General features: G+C 46.1%; 2 protein-coding genes across 2 annotated transcripts in view; one reads left to right on the top strand and one right to left on the bottom strand.

Moving 5' to 3' along the window:
• The window catches only part of Sstr2 (somatostatin receptor 2), a 6,481-nt gene extending 6,446 nt beyond the window's left edge, over window positions 1–35 (top strand). Inside the window, exon 3 of the mRNA XM_028761253.1 lies at window positions 1–35. This exon is cut by the window's left edge and continues 282 nt beyond it. The gene's annotated coding sequence lies outside the window, so the exon portion shown is untranslated.
• Window positions 1–18,319, bottom strand: part of Slc39a11 (solute carrier family 39 member 11) — a 416,305-nt gene that overhangs the window by 393,744 nt on the left and 4,242 nt on the right. The gene's annotated exons all lie outside the window — the stretch shown is intronic.

The raw sequence follows: 18,319 nt of genomic DNA on the forward strand, positions 1-18,319 counted from the left end.
GAGAAGGACTCGCCATGTCAAAGTCAATCTAATCTAAGCTTCCAGCATCTCTCTTGCATGGGCCTTTCCCAGACCCAGGAGGAGCATGAGCAGTATGTTCATATAATATGTTTTTGTAAAAAAAAAATATATATATATATATTGAAAGTAAGGTAGTTTTGTATTCTTTATCCTAGAGGGCTCCTACACTACATTTGCTCCTAGCCTCACAGTCACAGTGTCTGAGCTGGGATGGGTATTTCATCAATTTCAAATAAGTTAAGTCAGAGTAAGAAAAGACAGTGAGAACATTTTGTGAGAGTCAGAATGCAAACTCAAGTTTGCCTCTCAGATACAATCATATCCATTTACCCAAAAGGACTTAAAGGGTTGTGGCCATAGATCATTGCGTTTATCAAGACATAGCCTGCTTTGATATCAGATTATAGTTTTCTCTCTTCAGATTCCTTTAGTTTCAGAAACCCTTGGGGAAGGGAGGGATCAGGAGTCTGAAAGGCAAAAATCAGACTATGATTTGCATAGGGAAACAATCTTCTCTTGAACACGTACCTGTGCCTGTGTGAGTGTGTGCGTGTGCACAGGCACGCACGCACACACACACACACACACACACACACACACACACAAATAATAATGAAAAGAAAAATGAAGTAGAATTTTATACCTTTAAGGGAAACCATGAAATTGTATTGATCCTAAAATCAAGATAGGACTTCTTAAAGAACAAAAACAGAAATGTAATTCCACAGCCCCTTAAAGGTGTTTTGGGTTGTTTTGTTCTTGGTTTGTTTGTTCTTGGGGGCAGGCTGTTGTTATTTCTTCCTGTCTATGTATATGTGTATATGGTATATATGTGTGTTTATGCCTGTGTCTCTGTGTGCACGTGTATTTGCATGTGTGTGTGCTTATACATGTGTGTGTGTGCCTATGTGTGTGTGCATGTGTGTGTATGCTTATGTGCATGTGTGTGCTTATGTGCATGTTGTGTGTGCGTGTGCTTATATATATGTGCATGTGTGTGTGTTTACGTGTGTGCTTATGTGTGTGTGCTTATGTGTATGTGTGCATATGCTTATGTGTGTGTGTGCCTTGCCTATGTGTATGTGCATGTGTGTGCATATGTGTGTGCATGTGTGCGCATGTGCTTCTGTGTGTGTGCATGTGTGTGAATATGTGTGTGTGTGCACTCGTGTGCATGCTAATGTATGTGTAGGTTGGAGGCTCATACTGTTATCTCCCTCCATCCTGATTTACTTTACTGAGATAGGGTCTCTTGCTGAACAGGAAGCCTTCCTGACAAGTGATACAGCTTGCCCGGAGAATCCCATCTCCACCACTCAAGCACTGGTATTATAAATGGCCTGCCAGGCCCAGATAACATTTTTACGAGCTCTGGGGATCCAGATTCAGGTCCTCACGCTTGTACAGCAAGTATGTTACCTACATAAGCCATCACCCTAGCTCTCAGAGGTATTTTTATGTATTTATTATTACTGGGGAGGAGGCATGCTTGTTGTGGTACATGTGTGGATGGATGTCTGAACAACTTTATGGGGCTGATCCCTGCCTTCCACCTTTATGTGGGTTGTGAGGACCAAATTCAGGACACCAGGCTTGCTCAGGAAGCACCTTCACCCATAAAGTCACCTCCCCTGATTTCAAATATGATCTCTAAAGAATTTTATACAAAGGTGGGCATTATGAAATTCACAAAAGTAAAGACTCAGGAACAGTGCTTATGAAACGTTAAATTAAGGCCAGCTAAAGGAGTATAGGTGTGTGCAGGGTAAAGGCTGGGAGCCCCTCCCTTCACAGGGACCGCTGTGTCACCGAGTTCCTCAGCTGTGCATTCGTGGGGTGTCATACAGGTAATGTGATGTTTTTAATATGCTAATTATGTTTTTCAGTATTTATTAATATGCTAATCGAGCTGTTCCTCACACCACTGGTGATATTTCCCTCTCTGTGTACAAGTGACAAGAAATGATTCAGCCCTCAGCCCCTTGGTTGATCACAGCTCTAGGATATGAGAAATACTAGCTTACCTTAGTGGACCATGGCTCCCCAAAACTACTAACTATTGCTTAGAAAGATACGTTCAGTGGGATTTATGATAGTCAAATAAATCCACCCAAAAGTAAAAGTGCAACCATAAACCAAGACTACAGGTATAGTTGTTGAAGAAAAAAAAAAAAAAAAGACAAGTGCATACAGAAAAATTCCAGACTGTTACCAAAGTTACCAGATCAGCTCTGGGCTGGCTTCCTGGCAGCCGTAACAAATAGTGAGCCACCGCTCCCTTTTCTTTTTGATACAAATGGGGAAAACTGGAAGGAAACGCTACAGATTCACTTTTACCTTTGCCACAATTGGAAATATTCATCTTTGAAAAAAAATTCCCTTTTTCCCCACTTAGGAAATGGCTCTAAGAAACCCAGAATGGTAGCCATCATTTCAGGAAGACAGGCCCGGGTAACACTGTAGTGTTCATGTCCCCGTAGCTTGAGAAATTGCCTCCAACAAGGCTATGATCCTAAGAAGCCATCAATAACCTCAAGATGGAATGTCTAAGCAGTGTTTGGAAGTATTCAGGAGCAGGATGGTCATTTAAAGGCAGAAACAAAATAAGAAGAGGACTTTAAGATCTGTGGTACAGGGCTCAGAGGTGATCTCACAAATTTGAAAACCTATGTCCAATCCCCAGAATCCACACACAAAAAAAGTCAAGTGCAAGTCATGTGCTTGTGATTCCAGCAATGGCAAGCTGGGAGGTAGAGAGAAATGGAAGCTCATTAGACAACTAGTCTAGCCTGCTCTACATGGTGAAGGTCCAGGCCAATGAGACCCTGTACCTAGCATTCAACACTCAAGGCTATCCTCTGACACACCACACACACACACACACACACACACACACACACACACTGCCAATGCATAACATCCATACACATGAACACACACACCATACACAAACACACACAAGATTAATAAATAATTAATTCCATCCAGATAAGCAATCAGGTTCCATGACATGGAAATTTATGTTTCTCCTGTTAATCCACATATATTTAAATTTTAATCAAAAATTTTTTAAATATATTATTTTATTTTATACATATGAATGTTTTGCTTGCATCCATGTCTGGGTACCATGTGCATGCCTGGTACCTGTGGGAGCCAGAAGAGGGCATTGGATGTCCGGTATGGGGGTTACAGATAGTTGTAACCATGTGAATACTAAAAATCAAACCTGGGTCCTGTATAAGAATAGCCAGTGATTTTAACCACTGAGCCATCTCTGCAGCCCCTGAAGCATCTATTCTAAAGATGACTTGTTCTCTGGATTTCTTTTATCAAAAAAAAAAAAAGGAACAAATCTTTTAATGTAAATGTTAACACAATTTTAGTTCAAAAAATCACTCTTAGCTTCAACCCAACATCATGAAGACAGATGCCATGGATAAAGGGGAAATGGATACAAAAACCAGTAATACATCAGGAAGGGCTAGCTCAGCAGTTAAGAGCACTTGCTACTCTTGCATAGTTTGCTTGCAAGGACCCACTTCGGGCTGCTCACAAGAACCTGGGACTCCAACTCTGTGGACCTGACGCCCTCTTCTGGCTTCTGTGAACACCTGCACTCAAGCACAACAAACGGACACACATGAGCATAATTAAAAGTAAAATAAATCTTTTTTTTTTTTTTAATGCCTCAGATCGACTTTGTGATCCTTGATGGTCAGATGGGTTTTACAGATGATCGCCTCCCAATGGAAGTGGTGACTAAGGGCTGATTAAACTGCACAGACTTAGCAGGAGAGGTATTCATTGGACAGCATCAGAGCACCGGGGTGCTGAATGATGTTGGTTGTGGTTTTAGTACCAGAGAGCTGAGTAACCTTGGGCATGGAGTTGAATTCTGTATAGGGTTCCTGTCTTATCTTAGAACATGCACCGATGATGTGAAGAGGATAGTGGGGGTGAAATGGTAGGCAGAGGGGACTCCGTGGGCCCGCGGCAGGCAGAGGGGACTCCGTGGGCCCGCGGCAGGCAGAGGGGGCTCTGTGGTCCAGAAGCAGGCATAGGGGACTCCGTGGACCAAGCAGAGCTTGTTTGCTTACACAGATCTGAATTTCTCTATATGGCAGAGCACAAGCGCTGCCTGCAGACCCTGTTGGCTCTAGCTTCCCAAATGTGAGATGTGCAGTATGAACGCTGGGGTGGGTGGATGGCGGCTGAGGTCTACACCCCCTCTGCAACCAGCTCCAAGGGTGACTGTTCAACGAAGGGAAGTCACAACGGGTGAGAGTCAAGCTTTTCTGCCTCGCTGAAGAAATATGGCGGCAGTTGCAGGGTGTGGCTGGGAAATCTGATGTGTGTGAGCTGCCTCTCAGCAGTTAGGTGCCGACAGGCCCAGCTCTTGAGCTTATACGTGATGACTTGGAACCAGTCACTTGTCTCATCCACATTTTTGCCAGCTTCAAAATAACGAATTCCCCAGCAAATGCTCTATCAAAGCAAATATTTCCTTAAGAGTTTGTTTTCCCGCCGGGCGGTGGTGGCGCACGCCTTTAATCCCAGCACTTGGGAGGCAGAGGCAGGCGGATTTCTGAGTTCGAGGCCAGCCTGGTCTACCAAGTGAGTTCCAGGACAGCCAGAACTACACAGAGAAACCCTGTCTTGAAAAAACCAAAAAAAAAAAAAAAAAAAAAAAAAAAGAGTTTGTTTTCCCTCTGTGTGCAAATTCCTGGGAACAATCCCATTGGCAGAGTCTCTTCATTTCTTGCTTTTTTTTTTTCCCTAGCAGCTCATGTAGGGATGAGGATGACAATCTTCTGTAGCTGCCATTACCTACTCGATCCAGCACCCACTGGGCTGAGAATATTGTCTCAAAGACAAAGACCAACCCCCCATAGCCATTCTGACACTGCCCACCCCTGCCTGAACTCGGAGGGGTTGAACACTGGTAGGTGATCCACTCGTCCTCCTAGAGACGTCTCAGGCTGTTCGTATCTGGACTATGCCTGAAAACGGGGCTAAACATTAACCAAGCCCTCGCCAAACCCACTGGAAAGCATTATTGATTCTCTTGAGAGTATAACGTCATTAAAATGAAATGCAAGGGTTGGATCCCCCGTTCAGAGGGTACCTGCTTCCCACTGGACAGAGCCCAGAAGCAGGAGGGGGCTGAAGGCACAGCCTTGGCTTCCAGTATACAGATACAGAGCTGACACATGGGTGGAGGCAGGCTTCATTTTGCAACTATCTCCTCCCTGATACAAGTGAGGAGGGGGAGGATTGGGCTTCTTTGCTGGGATACTGGTCTCCAGGAGGGAGAACCACTCACTCCTACCCCTGCTGCCACCAGAACCAGAAGCAGAAAAGGAATGTCCTGGTTTACAGATACAATGGCTAGCCTGTTCACAAAGCGTGTTAGGACAGGCGGTACAGGGAGTGGGAGAGATGTCTCAGAGGTCAAGCTCATTTGCTGCTCTTCCAGAAGACCTGGGTTCCAAGCATTGTGGCTCAAACAATCTGTAACTTCAGTTCCAGAGGGTCTGATGCCCTCTTCTGGCCTCTATGAGCAATAGACACATGTGTGGTATGCAGACATATGCAAGTGAATCAACAAAATACATAAAAAGATAACGGAGAAAGAAAGAAAGAAAGAAAGAAAGAAAGAAAGAAAGAAAGAAAGAAAGAAAGGAAGGAAGGAAGGAAGAGAGAAAGAGAGAGAGAGGGAGGGAGGGAGGGAGGGAGGGAGGGAGGGAAGGGGAGAAGGCGGTGATACAGGGGTTACTCATGAATCAGACGTGTCGTGCCATGCCCTGGTCCATCTGTTATACAGTGGCAGGGATGCCAGTTGCCCAAGCAATGGAGAAGGTCCCTTACCAGTAGAAGCCACTGAAGAAAGTAACATGAAAGTCAACGAAGAGCTCAGCTCAGGGGCAGGTATACCAACGATCTTGCCAGCCTTACACACAGCTCCTCACAAAGAAGACGCTGTAAAGGGCCAGGGGCCCCAGAGGACAACTGCTAGTGTCACAGGAACAAAATCAATAATTAGCTGGCTAAAGTAACTGGCCTTCAATCACACCAAGGGACAGCAGGGGACCAGCCATGCCAAACCTGATCAGTGATCCCTGTGCCTTATAGATAGCTGGGGTGGATACCCTGTCCCTAGAGTTAAGTTCATTGCCAAGGAAGCAGTGTGCAGTTTAGCATTGATAGTCTATTCAAATGGTCTTTATACAGTATGACAATGCTTAGCCGTCTGAGGGGACAGTGTCCACAGGGTCTCCAGTCCCCTCCACTTCTGTTCTTCCTCCTCCTCGTGGCGTGATGTGTGTATCTGTATATACTAGTAACACTCCTGCACATGGCCACTACACGAGATACACATAGATGCATGTGTCATGCATTTACTCATGTATGTGCATGTATTTGTTAGACATGTGAGGTGTGCATGCCAGATGTGGGCAGCATGTGTGCTGCTGGACACACACACACACACACACACACACACACACCGTGTACATCGGTTAGGTGAGACCTTCAGTGCAGGTATTTCCCCAGTGGCTTTCCGTGCAGGGAGGAGATCACAGCTGGATTAACACATTTAGATTCTAGAACCATGTGGGCTAAAAGGATAGCTCAGTGGGCAGCGTACTTGCTGTACAAGCAAGAAGACCCGTGTCCACATGCCCAGACGCTCGGTAAGGCTGGACATGGTAGCACATCCCTACAGCATTCCTCCATGAGATGGGAGGTGGAAACAGGAGAATGCCCAGAAGCTTCTGGCAGGCTAGCTTGCTGTACACAGCAAGGAACAAGAGACCCTGCCTCAAAGAAGGTAGAAAATGAGAACCAATACCCAAGCTTGTCTACTGACGTCCATACCTGCACAGCACCCAGAAGAACATGTGCACATACACACACACATACATATATACACACCCACTCACAAACACCCACATATACATACACACACACATGCATACAGAGATCTAGGAATATTCAACAATTCTACAATGGGGAGAGATACCTGGGCATGCATCAATTTTCCACCCAGAATACTGGATTCAGTCACAGCCTACTGTCCCCAGTACAAGTATGTCATGTCAATTAAAAGTCTAAAAGTTTTGTGAACAAAAATAAGTACAATATTTTTTTTAAAAAAAAAAAAAAAGAAAGAAAGAAAAAAGTTACCAAAGCCTGTGACTGGCTGATCATTCACTCTGTAAGTCCACTACCCTAAAGCATGCACACAGCTAACAGCAATGTTTCTCCAGAAAAAAAAAATCACTGAAAATGACTTTAATTGGTTCCCCAACACATGCAGCATGTGCCAGCTTTTGTCAACTTGACACAAACCTAGACACAAGACTCAACTGAGGAGTTGTCTCCATCAGATTGGCCCATGGGTGTGTCTTTGGGGGATTTTTCCTAATTATTCATTGATGTAGGAGGGTCCAGTCCACTGTGGGCAGTTCCATCTCTGGGCAGGTGGTTCTGGTTGTATCAGGAAGGTAGCTGAGCAGGCCAGGGGGAGCAAACAGGCTAGTAAGCTAGCTATCCATGGTCTCCCTTGCTTTGGGTGTCTACCTCAGTCTCCTTCAATGACGAACGGTAACCTAGTATAAACCGAATAAACCCTTCCCTTCCCTTCCCTTCCCAAATTGCTTTTAGTCATGGTATTTATCACTGCAAGGCAAGCAAGCGAGGACACCACCACAGACACCTTGTGTTCTTTAATACAAATCTAAGGTTGACCATCTTGGACAAGCTGGGGCACTTTGGTACCAGGAAAATGCTTATGGCTCCCTCTCTCCCAGGAGGGCACCTCCACGAGTGTCTAAGTTACTTTCCTATTGCTGAGATAAAACAGTAAAACCAAGGCAGCTTATAGAAGAAAGTGCTTAATTGGATTTACAGTTTCAGGGGGTTTCAATCCATGATGGTGGAACAAAGGCTTGGAAGCAGGAATAGCCAAGAGCTCACATCTCAAACCATGAGCTGGGTAGGGGGGGGGGGCGGGGTTGAAGGTGGGAGAATGCATTGGGTTGGGATTGGGCTTTTGAAACCTTGAAACTCATCCATAGTGACACACCTCTTGCAATAAGACCACACTGCCTAATCCCTCCAAACAGTTCCAACAACTGGAGACCAAGTATTCACACATATGAGCATGTGTGTGTGTGTGCATAAGCTTGGGGCCAGCCTGAGCTGCATAATATCTGCCTTAAAACTAACAAAACAACATGACAGTGTTCTCTGGAAGTGTAAATTTGTGTTTAAAAAAATCTCAAGCTGGAGAGATGGCTCAGTGGTTTAGAGCACTGACTGGCTGCTCTTGCAGAGGATCTAGGTTCAGTTCCCAGCACCCACACAGTAGCCTACAACTTTTTTTAACTACAGTCCTGGGAGTTCTGGTGCCCTCTTCAGGCCTCCACAGGAACTGCAAGTGCACAGTGCAGGCAAAACACACACATACACACAATAATTTTTTTTTAATTAAAATCAAATAAATTTCATAATTTCTCTTTTTAAGAATTCTAAGCTAGATAATGGTGGCACATACCTTTTATCTCAGCACTTGGGAACTAGAAGCAGGTAGATCTCTGTGATTTCAAGGCCAGCTTGGTCTACAGAGCAAGTTCTAGGATACCCAGAGTTACACAATGAAACTATGTGTTGAAAAACAGAAAGAAAGAAGGAAAGAGAGAGAGAGAGAGAGAGAGAGAGAGAGAGAGGGAGGGAGGGAGGGAGGGAGGGAGGGAGGGAGGGAGGAAGGAAGGAAGGAAGGAAGGAAGGAAGGAAGGAAGGAAGGAAGGAATTCTACAATACCTTTAAACTGTTAGGTGGCCCTCCATTTTCATAACACACAGCTGGGAACTGATTCCAAGGGGATCAATCAGTGGAGAATCTGAATCCTGAGCCTGATGGTTCACAGGCATGGTCACCTTTTCTCCATCTTTTCCTCTTTTTGGACTTTAAATGGCTCTGACATGAGTTTAATATGTAGTTGAGCCAGAGAAAAAGACCCTTAGAACAAACCGCTAATGAAGACTGGGCTCCCATCTGTTCCGATATAGACCAGGATATGTGCCAGCTCAGCCAGCCTGCGACGTCCCAGGAGACGTCCCAGGAGTCAAATCACTCCATCTGATGAACGGCCAACAGGGGACAATTCAACTGCCCCAAAAGACTGGAAGCCCCCATCCCTCTCAGGTTTCCAATATGCCGAAAACATCTCACTATACAAAGAGCAGCAGGGCCTGGGGAGAAGGTTCCGCACCACCCCACCCCACCCCACCCCGCGCCCTGTGAAAGCATGCAATCTGAATCTAATCCCCAGCACCCAGGTCAAAGCCAGAAACTGTAATTACAAGTCTATAATCCCAGTGTTGGAGAGGTAGAGAGGAGGATCCCACAAGATTGATGGACAGCCAACCTAGCCAATTGATGAGTTATAGATTCGATGAGAGCTGTTGTCTCAGAAAAGAAGGTGGAGAAGGGCTGACGAGATGGCTCAGTAGTTATGAACACTTGCTGCCCTTGCAGAGAGCCTAGATCCACACGGAGGCTCACGGCCATCTCTAACTTCAGTCCCATCGGTCTCTAGCGCCCCCTCTGGCCTCTGCAGGCACCAGGCAAACGTGCAGTCTACATAGATACATGCTGGCACAATATTCATGCACGTAGAGGTTTTTTTTAAAAAGATGGAAAGTGCCGGGCGGTGGTGGCGCACGCCTTTAATCCCAGCACTTGGGAGGCAGAGGCAGGCGGATTTCTGAGTTCGAGGCTAGCCTGGTCTCCAGAGTGAGTTCCAGGACAGCCAGAACTACACAGAGAAACCCTGTCTCGAAAAACAAAAACAAAAAAACAAAAACAAAAAAACAAAAAAAAAACAAACAAATAAAAAGATGGAAGGTAACTAAAGAAAACAACCAACATGGACCTCTAGCCTCTGCACACATGGAAGCACGGGTACACACATACCTGCACACACACATGTACACCCAACACACATACATACACTAAACGGTGAGCAGAGTGTATAAACTCACTTTTAAAATTTGCTTAAAGTTTGTTGAAATTATGCTGGGCGTGTTCCTCAGAATTCTTTCTCGTTTCTAACCCATCCATCACTCTCAGGCTGACACCAAGAAAAGGTGGCAATCTTTTACAAAGAGGAGACCAGTTGTTGTCAAGAGGGGCCAAACATTCTTATACGCACACATAGAAACTGCATTCCCCTTTCTGGGTTTTGCTGCGGACATTATCCCGTGTCTTTTCTTAAAGGTGATAGAGATGCTGCCTTTGGGGTCACCACCCATATTTGAAGACTGAATGGGCCTCCCTTTGCCTCCCGTGCCCTGTGGATTCGAGAAAACACGGGGCGCTCAAGAGAAGCCTTTAGCAGCTCAGGCTGCAGAAACAGCCCCAACTATATAGTTGGTAGGTTTCATAGACATGCTGACAATATTACCATAGCCCATCACTGAACATTTTTTTTTTCTGTTGCTAAGATTGTTCTTATATGTTCTTATGATTTTCAGCATTGGTTTTCTGGCTGATCTGTCATCCCTGCCTGCCAGCTTTTAAATGGAGAGCCTGAAACTGCTTTCCCATCCTTCCTATGCATCTCTGTCTGTCTGTTTAGCTTTCAGATAGGTTGACCTCCATGTCTGCTAGTAAAGTAATTAATTATACGGCACTAATACAAAAAAAAAAAAAACCAAAGGGCAAACATTCCTTTTTTGGTGACTTAATTTTTGAACATTACCAATGTGGCGTCTATGAGGCACTTTCCAAGGAAATGGTATTCTTAGCCGGGCGGTGGTGGCGCACGCCTTTAATCCCAGCACTTGGGAGGCAGAGGCAGGTGGATTTCTGAGTTCGAGGCCAGCCTGGTCTACAGAGTGAGGTCCAGGACAGCCAGAGCTGGCTACACAGAGAAACCCTGTCTCGAAAAACAAAAAAAATCAAAAAACAAAAAACAAAACAAAAAAAAAAGGAAATGGTATTCTTTAGCAAAGGAACTCAAGCTGGAGTCAGTTTATTAGGACTGCTGTGGAAATTCTCTCCTGTTCCCATTTCCCTCTGGAAGAGAGCTTGCACGCTCAAGAAAACGGGTTAGAATCTTACCAGATTTAACCACCTTCCATTTCTGCAAGCTTGAACTAGAGATGGGCGATAGAATTTTGTCACTTGTTTGGAAACTCTCTGCCCACGGAAAGCCTATGAATGGAAGGAGAAGGGGGGGGGGTGACAGGGAGAAGGAAGACAAGGAGGGAGAGGAGGGAGAGAAGGAGGAAAATGTTGAAAAGGGACAGATACTTTCAGACCTTGCTTGGTCCTCGGGGCGTCAGTGACTACATCGGATCCACCCCAGATCACGTAAACAGCGCAGCCTGCTCAGTGGAGGGCAGGTGGCCAGAGGCGTGATCTACAAGCAGCACAACATCAAGCAGGGACTTGGTGACAACCAAACTACCAAGAAATGCTGAGAGTTTGGAAAGTGGCCCAAGAAACAACTTATCATCTCTCGTTATCCTTTCTTTCAAATCCGAACAAATTACTAGTTGCTTAGATAGTCTTAATTATCAGTTAGAAGCTGGGCTTAGCGACATGGCCCTGTAATCCCAGCTACTCGGGAGGCTAAGGCAGGAGGATCAGAAATCTAAACCCTCCCTGGCTACACATCAAGTTCAAAACCAGCCGGGGCAACTTACCAAGACCCTGTCTCAAACCACGCTTTTAATTCCAGTGACGGACTTCCTCCAGCAAGGCCACGCCTCCTAAGCCTCCCCAAACAGCGCCACCATCTGGGGACCAAGTATTCAAAAGACTGAAACCATGGCTAATCTGTATCATTACAATCGCCATATTCAGTATAGCTGCTGAAGAGTATGAATATGTAAACAGACTCATACACAGACCAGAAACTTGCAGACAAGCGATCAGAAGGTTCCTGTGTAATCGTGTCTTCCTAACTTCCTGACATCCACAAGTGCAAAGGTGTCTCACACTTTGGGGCGAAGACGCCAATGTTAGAGTTGAATACAAATGAACTCATGGTACCGCAGACCTAGTCAAAATTAGGAGAACATAGACCCTAGTGGACAGCTACAGCTGTAGCTCTGCTAAGTGGACACGGTGTGCCTGTCAAACTGCCTTCCGAATGGTCATGTTTACGCTCATCAGCTAGTGCTGCCGCTGTCCATTGTGGTCTGAGGGGCTTCCTCCTGCAGTGGGTGACAGCTACTGCCAAACTCTCAACTGGTCTACGTGCTGAATAACCGCTGAATGTTCCACCTTAACTGTGTCTCTGTACCACCATGCCCAAGGCTTACAGAAAGCGGGGGAAGACCAGGAGAAAGAATGTAAGAGCCAGATGAAGAGGTGGAGAGTCGGGAAACGATCTTCCGAGACGCTCTGCGGAATGCACAGCAGTTGCTGTTCACGTAACAAGAAGATTGAGTCTGTCTTTCTGTGGGGATGCTGAATGGGGGAGGAGTCATGCAGCCCCGCCTCTTAGGCGGTTAAGAGTTGCTGGGGAAACGAGAGACATTTTCCTCAGTGTTGCCGGTGGTAAATTGGTCCATGTTCCCCTGAAGAGCCCCTCACTTGTGCTCCTGAAAGCAATCCTGATTAAATTCACTGGGTCACCAAAAGGACCTCAAAGTAGATGGGGGGGGGGCTAATTGGGAAAGAGAAGGATCAATGGGCGCAGGAAGGAGTGGGGAGTAATGAAGATAAAGATAAGCAAAGTGAGTTATCTACATGTACGAAAAAGGCCGCCCATGTGCATCACCGTGTGCTGATGAGAAAAATCACAAACAACAATAGCAACAAAGCATGTTTGGGGTTAGAGAGATAGCTCAGTGGTTAAGAACACAGGCTGTTCTTCCAGAGGATCTGGGTTCAATTCCCAGTACCCACATGGCAGTTCACTCCTGTGGGCAACGCCAGTTCCAGTACTTTTGACACACATGCAGACAAAACAGCAACAAACATAAAATCAAAATAAATTAAATATATGGCTTATAAAAAACAATAGAAGTCGGGAGGTGGTGGTGCGCGCCTTTAATCCCAGTACTTGGGAGGCAGAGGCAGGCGGATTTCTGAGTTCGAGGCTAGCCTGGTCTACAGAGTGAGTTCCAGGACAGCCAGGGCTACACAGAGAAACCCTGTCTCGGAAAAAAAAAAAAAAAAAAAAAAAAAAAAAAAAAAAAAACAATAGAGATGAACTCAACATGAATTTTCACTCTCTCCTTTTTAAGTTAGAGTGAGCAGTAGCGTGACTATTTTCATAGATACATTTTTAGCTTGCCAAAAATCACTTACTTACAAAGTTAAATAGCTAGTGAATTCCCCAAATACTGGGTGTCAATTATGTGCCAGAGGCTGTTCTAGAAGCTGGGAATTTAGGAAGACAAAAGACAGTGTGGATCTGTGCTCCTTGTAGTAGGAGACATTTGATTCAAAATATACAAACTGACCTGTGAGGTAGTTCAGGGGAAGGCGCTGTGGCCAATCCCGACAACCTGAGTTTGGACCCAGCACCCCACAAGGCGGAAGAAGAGAACCGACTCCTACAAGTTGTCCTCTGACCTCCACCTGCACAGAGTGGCACACACAACTATCCCATGTGTGTGTGTGTGTATGTGTCTATATATGTGTGTATGTGTGTGTATGTATGTATGTGTGTATGTGTATATGTCTATATATGTATGTGTATGTGTGTGTGAGACTGTATATGTATGTATGTGTGAGAATGTATGTGTGTATGTCTATATGTGTATGTATGTATGTATGTATGTATGTATATTTATGTCTATGTGTCCATATGTGTGTATGTGTACCTATGTGTGTGTGTATGTATGTATATGTGTCTATATATGTGCATGTATGTGTGTATGTGTATGTATTTGTGTGTGTGTATAAAATACACAAATAGATGACCTTGGCATTTGAGTGCGGCAGCAAATGCTACAATGAAAACATGTAGGCAGTTAAGAGCGGTGGCTGGGGCTCCGGTCCCAGAGACAGACAGCTGACTTACACAGCACTCTGCTATTTCCTCATGATTGGGAGCAAATTAAAAACCTCCCTGCCCAATTTCCTGCTCCATAAAGATAAGAAACAGGATCAGCTCTGGGCACTGGTGGAGGGAGAGAACAGAGTAAGAATGCTCGCATAGTGAAGCTTGGTCACTGTGAGCCTCCGTTACTTCACCTGCAGTGGGTCCAGGTTGGCTTCCCAGCCTAGGGTGATCTGGGAAAAGGAACAGCAAGAATGAAGGCCTTAGGAGGGAGGGAGCAAGCCTCAGCTTACAGAACCAAAGGCCAGGGAGACTGCTGAGGGAAGGAGGGAGGGAGGAGGAGAAGGAAGGAGGAACAGGGAGGAGGAGAAGGGAGGAAGGCAAGGGAGGAGGAAGAGGGAGAAAGGAGGAAGGAGAATGAAAAGATAGAAAGGAGGAGGAGGGAGGAGGGAGGGGAGGAGAAAGGAAGAAGGAAGAGGAGGAAAGAGGAGGAAAGAGGAAGAGAAGGAGGAGGAGAAGGAGGAAGAGACAGGAGAAGGCCGCACATTGGCTTTGAAGGTTGTCACTGTTGCCTCTGACAAAAAAGAAAGGATGGCCTGGTTTTGAGCAGTTTTGCTTCAAGGCCTTAACCATTCAAAGAAATGAACAAACAAGATCCAGCTGGCTTTTGCAGCAAGGAGCAGGAACTAAACATGGAACAGAGTAGAAACTGGAGGAACCACAGGGTAACTCCAGCTCCACTGAGACACTGGTGACTTGATTCACCGTGGTAAAAGTGGAGATGGGAAAGAATGTGTCTGTGAGCCAGGGCCGGTGAGCGAATACTGGCTCTCAGCTTGGTTTGGTCCATAGGCCCTATCTGCTGGAACATGGCCACTCCCAAGCAAGAATCTACTACCTACTGCTAGTTTTACATGGCTGTGGCTTTGACCGCTGTTGTGTCCCAGAGACCATGGGAGCTGCTAAGTCTTCAGTTCGATCCCTAGCACCATGTGAAATGTGGTTGCGCATGTCTATAATACCATTGCACTAGAAACAGAGGCACGAGGATCAGCAGTTCAGGGTTATCCTTGGCTATGCAGTAAGTTTGTGGCCAGCCTAGACTCCACGAGATCCTATCTCCAAAAAGAAAATGACAACTTGGTAGATTTAGAGGTAGGACTCTGAGGCCATTCCCAAATGTTCTATTCTTTGTGCTGGGAAGTGAAGCTGGGTTGGAAAGGTGCAAGAGGACAAGCCCAAGTCAGACCCAAGTGTTCCCTGCAGCATCCAGCACACCGTGAGCCCACATGCCAGGAGCACGCACAGTCAACACAAATGGAGGACCGAGCCCAGACACGCAGGCTCCTTCACCGGAGAGATACTCCTAGCTGTTAAAGCGGAAGGTAATCTCTCAGGTATCTGCAAACAGCCAAGTGGGTCACCAGCCCCTTCTACTACAAATGTCACCTCCAGCAGACATAGGCTGATAAACGCTGCCATAAAGATAAGATTTCAAGACAGCAAGCTCTAATCTCATCGGCATCTCCGTACCAAGAGTAAACACCAAACGCCTGAATCCCACTGGGCACGTGTGTAGAATGCAGCCTTCTGTGCAACCTGATGTGGCTTTCAATGACACGGTCTATCCTCTGCTTCCTAAACACCATCCCCTCCCCCACACTGCCTCTTTCCTCTTTCCCCTTCCTTCTTGCTTCCTCCTTTAGCCAGAGCTAAATTTCTGCTTTCCACTTCAAGTGAGTCTGTCTCTCTCCCTGACTATCTCCTGTCTGAGCATGTACAAGATGCGACTACCATTCCCTCCAACAGAAGGAATGGGGACACGAAGCTCACAGGTTCCCCTTCCCAGTCTATGTATACATGCGGGAACACAGCCATCTCACATCCAAGAGGAGTCTGGGATGTCTTAGACCCGGATCTAGATGATCGCTCTCTAGCACAGACATTCCTGCACGCCTTTTCCTGTGCATCCTTAATGCAGACACCTTGGCATTCTATAACCTGAATGCATGACATATTTCCAAAGCATCAGCTGGGTCATTTTGAATGACAGCCAAAGTTTTTGGGATCCTTTCCCAGGCACCTGGTCACAGACTGCCCCAAGGAGGAGACATGGTATCTGTGAAAATCTGTTTAAAAAACAAACAAACAAACCTGTGTTCATTTGCTCCCTGTGACTGTAACAAAATACCTGAGGCAAACAACTTATAAAGAGAAAAGGGCTACTTTTTACCCAGTTTGGGTGATTTAGGCCTGAAGGGAGGCAGCACATCACAGTGGGAGCACATCACAGAGGGAGCACATCACAGTGGGAGCACATCGCAGTGGGAGCACATCGCAGTGGGAGCACATCGCAGTGGGAGCACATCACAGTGGGAGCACATCACAATGGAAGCACATCACAGTGGGAGCACAGTGGGAGCACATCACAGTGGGAGCACATGGGAGCACATCACAGTGGGAGCACATCACAAAGGGAGCACATCACAGTGGGAGCACATCGCAGTGGGAGCACATCACAGTGGGAGCACATGGGAGCACATCACAGTGGGAGCACATCACAGTGGGAGCACATGGGAGCACATCACAGCGGGAGCACATCACAGTGGGAGCACATCACAGCAGGAGCATGTAGCAGAAAAAGGCATACACCTCATGGCCAGAAAGCAAAGATCAAGCAAAGAGGGGGCAAAGATCGCACATCCCTCTTCAAGAGCATGCTCTCAATGACCTAAGAGCTCACATTAGACCTCATATCCCAGAAGTACCACCCTAGGGACAAAACCTCTTGCCTGGGGGACCTGAGAGGGACACTCAATGTTCAAAGTACAGCAAGATTCTTCTCTTTTAAAGATTATTCTGGCTACTTTTCCATGCTTATATTAAAAAGCGAGAAGGATGAGGAGCTGGAGAGTTGGCTCAGCGACTATAAGCACTGGCTTATCTCAGGACACCTGGATTCTGTCCCCAGCATCCACGCGGTGGCTCCCAACTCTCTGACGCCCTCTTCTGGCCTCCATGGGTGCTGCATGCATATGGTGCACAAAATGCCCACATGTATAAAATAAAAATAAGTTGATTTTTTTTAAGTAAGGAAGAGCCAAGCAAGGTGGCACATGCCTATGACCCCAAGCATTCAAGAGGCTAAGGCAAGAGAATCTCATGCTCTAGGACAACCTAGAGCTACACAGAGAAACCTTGTCGCCCTCCTTCACACATCCAAACCACAAAAACAGAAACACAAGCGTGAACTCTCACACCTGCAACCCTAGCACTCAGGAGGCTAAAGCAGGAGCATTGTAATGGATTTCGGACCAGCCTGGGCTATGTGCTGAGCTCCAGGCTAGCCTGAGGGGAGGAGCAAAAGAAGCTGAGGATAAGTCTTTCCCTTCATTGTCCTCAGGGAGACAAGGATACACAAGGACAAGCCTAGAGAAAAACACAGTATGTCCCCAGTCCTCCCTCTAACGTCCCAATACTTGCCCAGCAGGTATGGCTACACCGTGCTCTCCAGTCTGTCAATACAACCCAGTGATCTCAGCTCAGGTGGAGTGAAGGGAACAGGGTGGGGACCGTGTGAATGTTGGTCAGCTGGGTCATCTTGATGCTCTGAAATCTTTCTTTAAAGCTAATCAGGAGACTTCAGAAAAAGATAAGGACGTCTAGAGTCAAGCTGACCGACAAGGCTCTGAAGACAAGTGTCCTGTTTGCTTTTCTGTTGCTCAGATCAAACATTCTGACCAAAAACAACTTGGGAAATTATTTCATCTTAGGGAGAGAGAATCTCTTGTCTGTAGGTAAGCATTGCCTGTCAATAAAAAGCTGATGGCCTATTAGCTGAGGCAGAAAACAGGAGGTGGGAGTTCAGGTCAGAAGAGAGGAACCCTGGGATAGAGTCAGGTTCAGGAAGAGATTTGTCCCAAACTCTGAGGAGACAGACCCATGAAACTGAGATGAGGTAACCAGCTGTAGAGGGAAAAGTTATGGATACTGGGTATATAGAATCCTTTTTAGATATAAAATATTCTTTAGGCTTTCTTTAGGAATGTGGAAAGACCAGTCACCATTACTGGAACTGGCCGACCTGCAAAGAGAAAGGAAAGAATGCAATTTAGTCAGGTGGAACCAAGCTGAGAACCATAGTGACAGGGCAAGGCCGAAGTGACAGGGCAAGGCCGAAGTGACAGGACAGGACAGGACTACATTCTTGAGAAAGATAAGCGTACAGAGAGTTTTCATCTGATCCTGACTCATGTAGGTTGGGTTCCT

The sequence above is a fragment of the Grammomys surdaster genome, unplaced genomic scaffold, assembly GCF_004785775.1.
Source record: "Grammomys surdaster isolate TR1022 unplaced genomic scaffold, NIH_TR_1.0 126906, whole genome shotgun sequence".
Classification (NCBI taxonomy): domain Eukaryota; kingdom Metazoa; phylum Chordata; class Mammalia; order Rodentia; family Muridae; genus Grammomys; species Grammomys surdaster.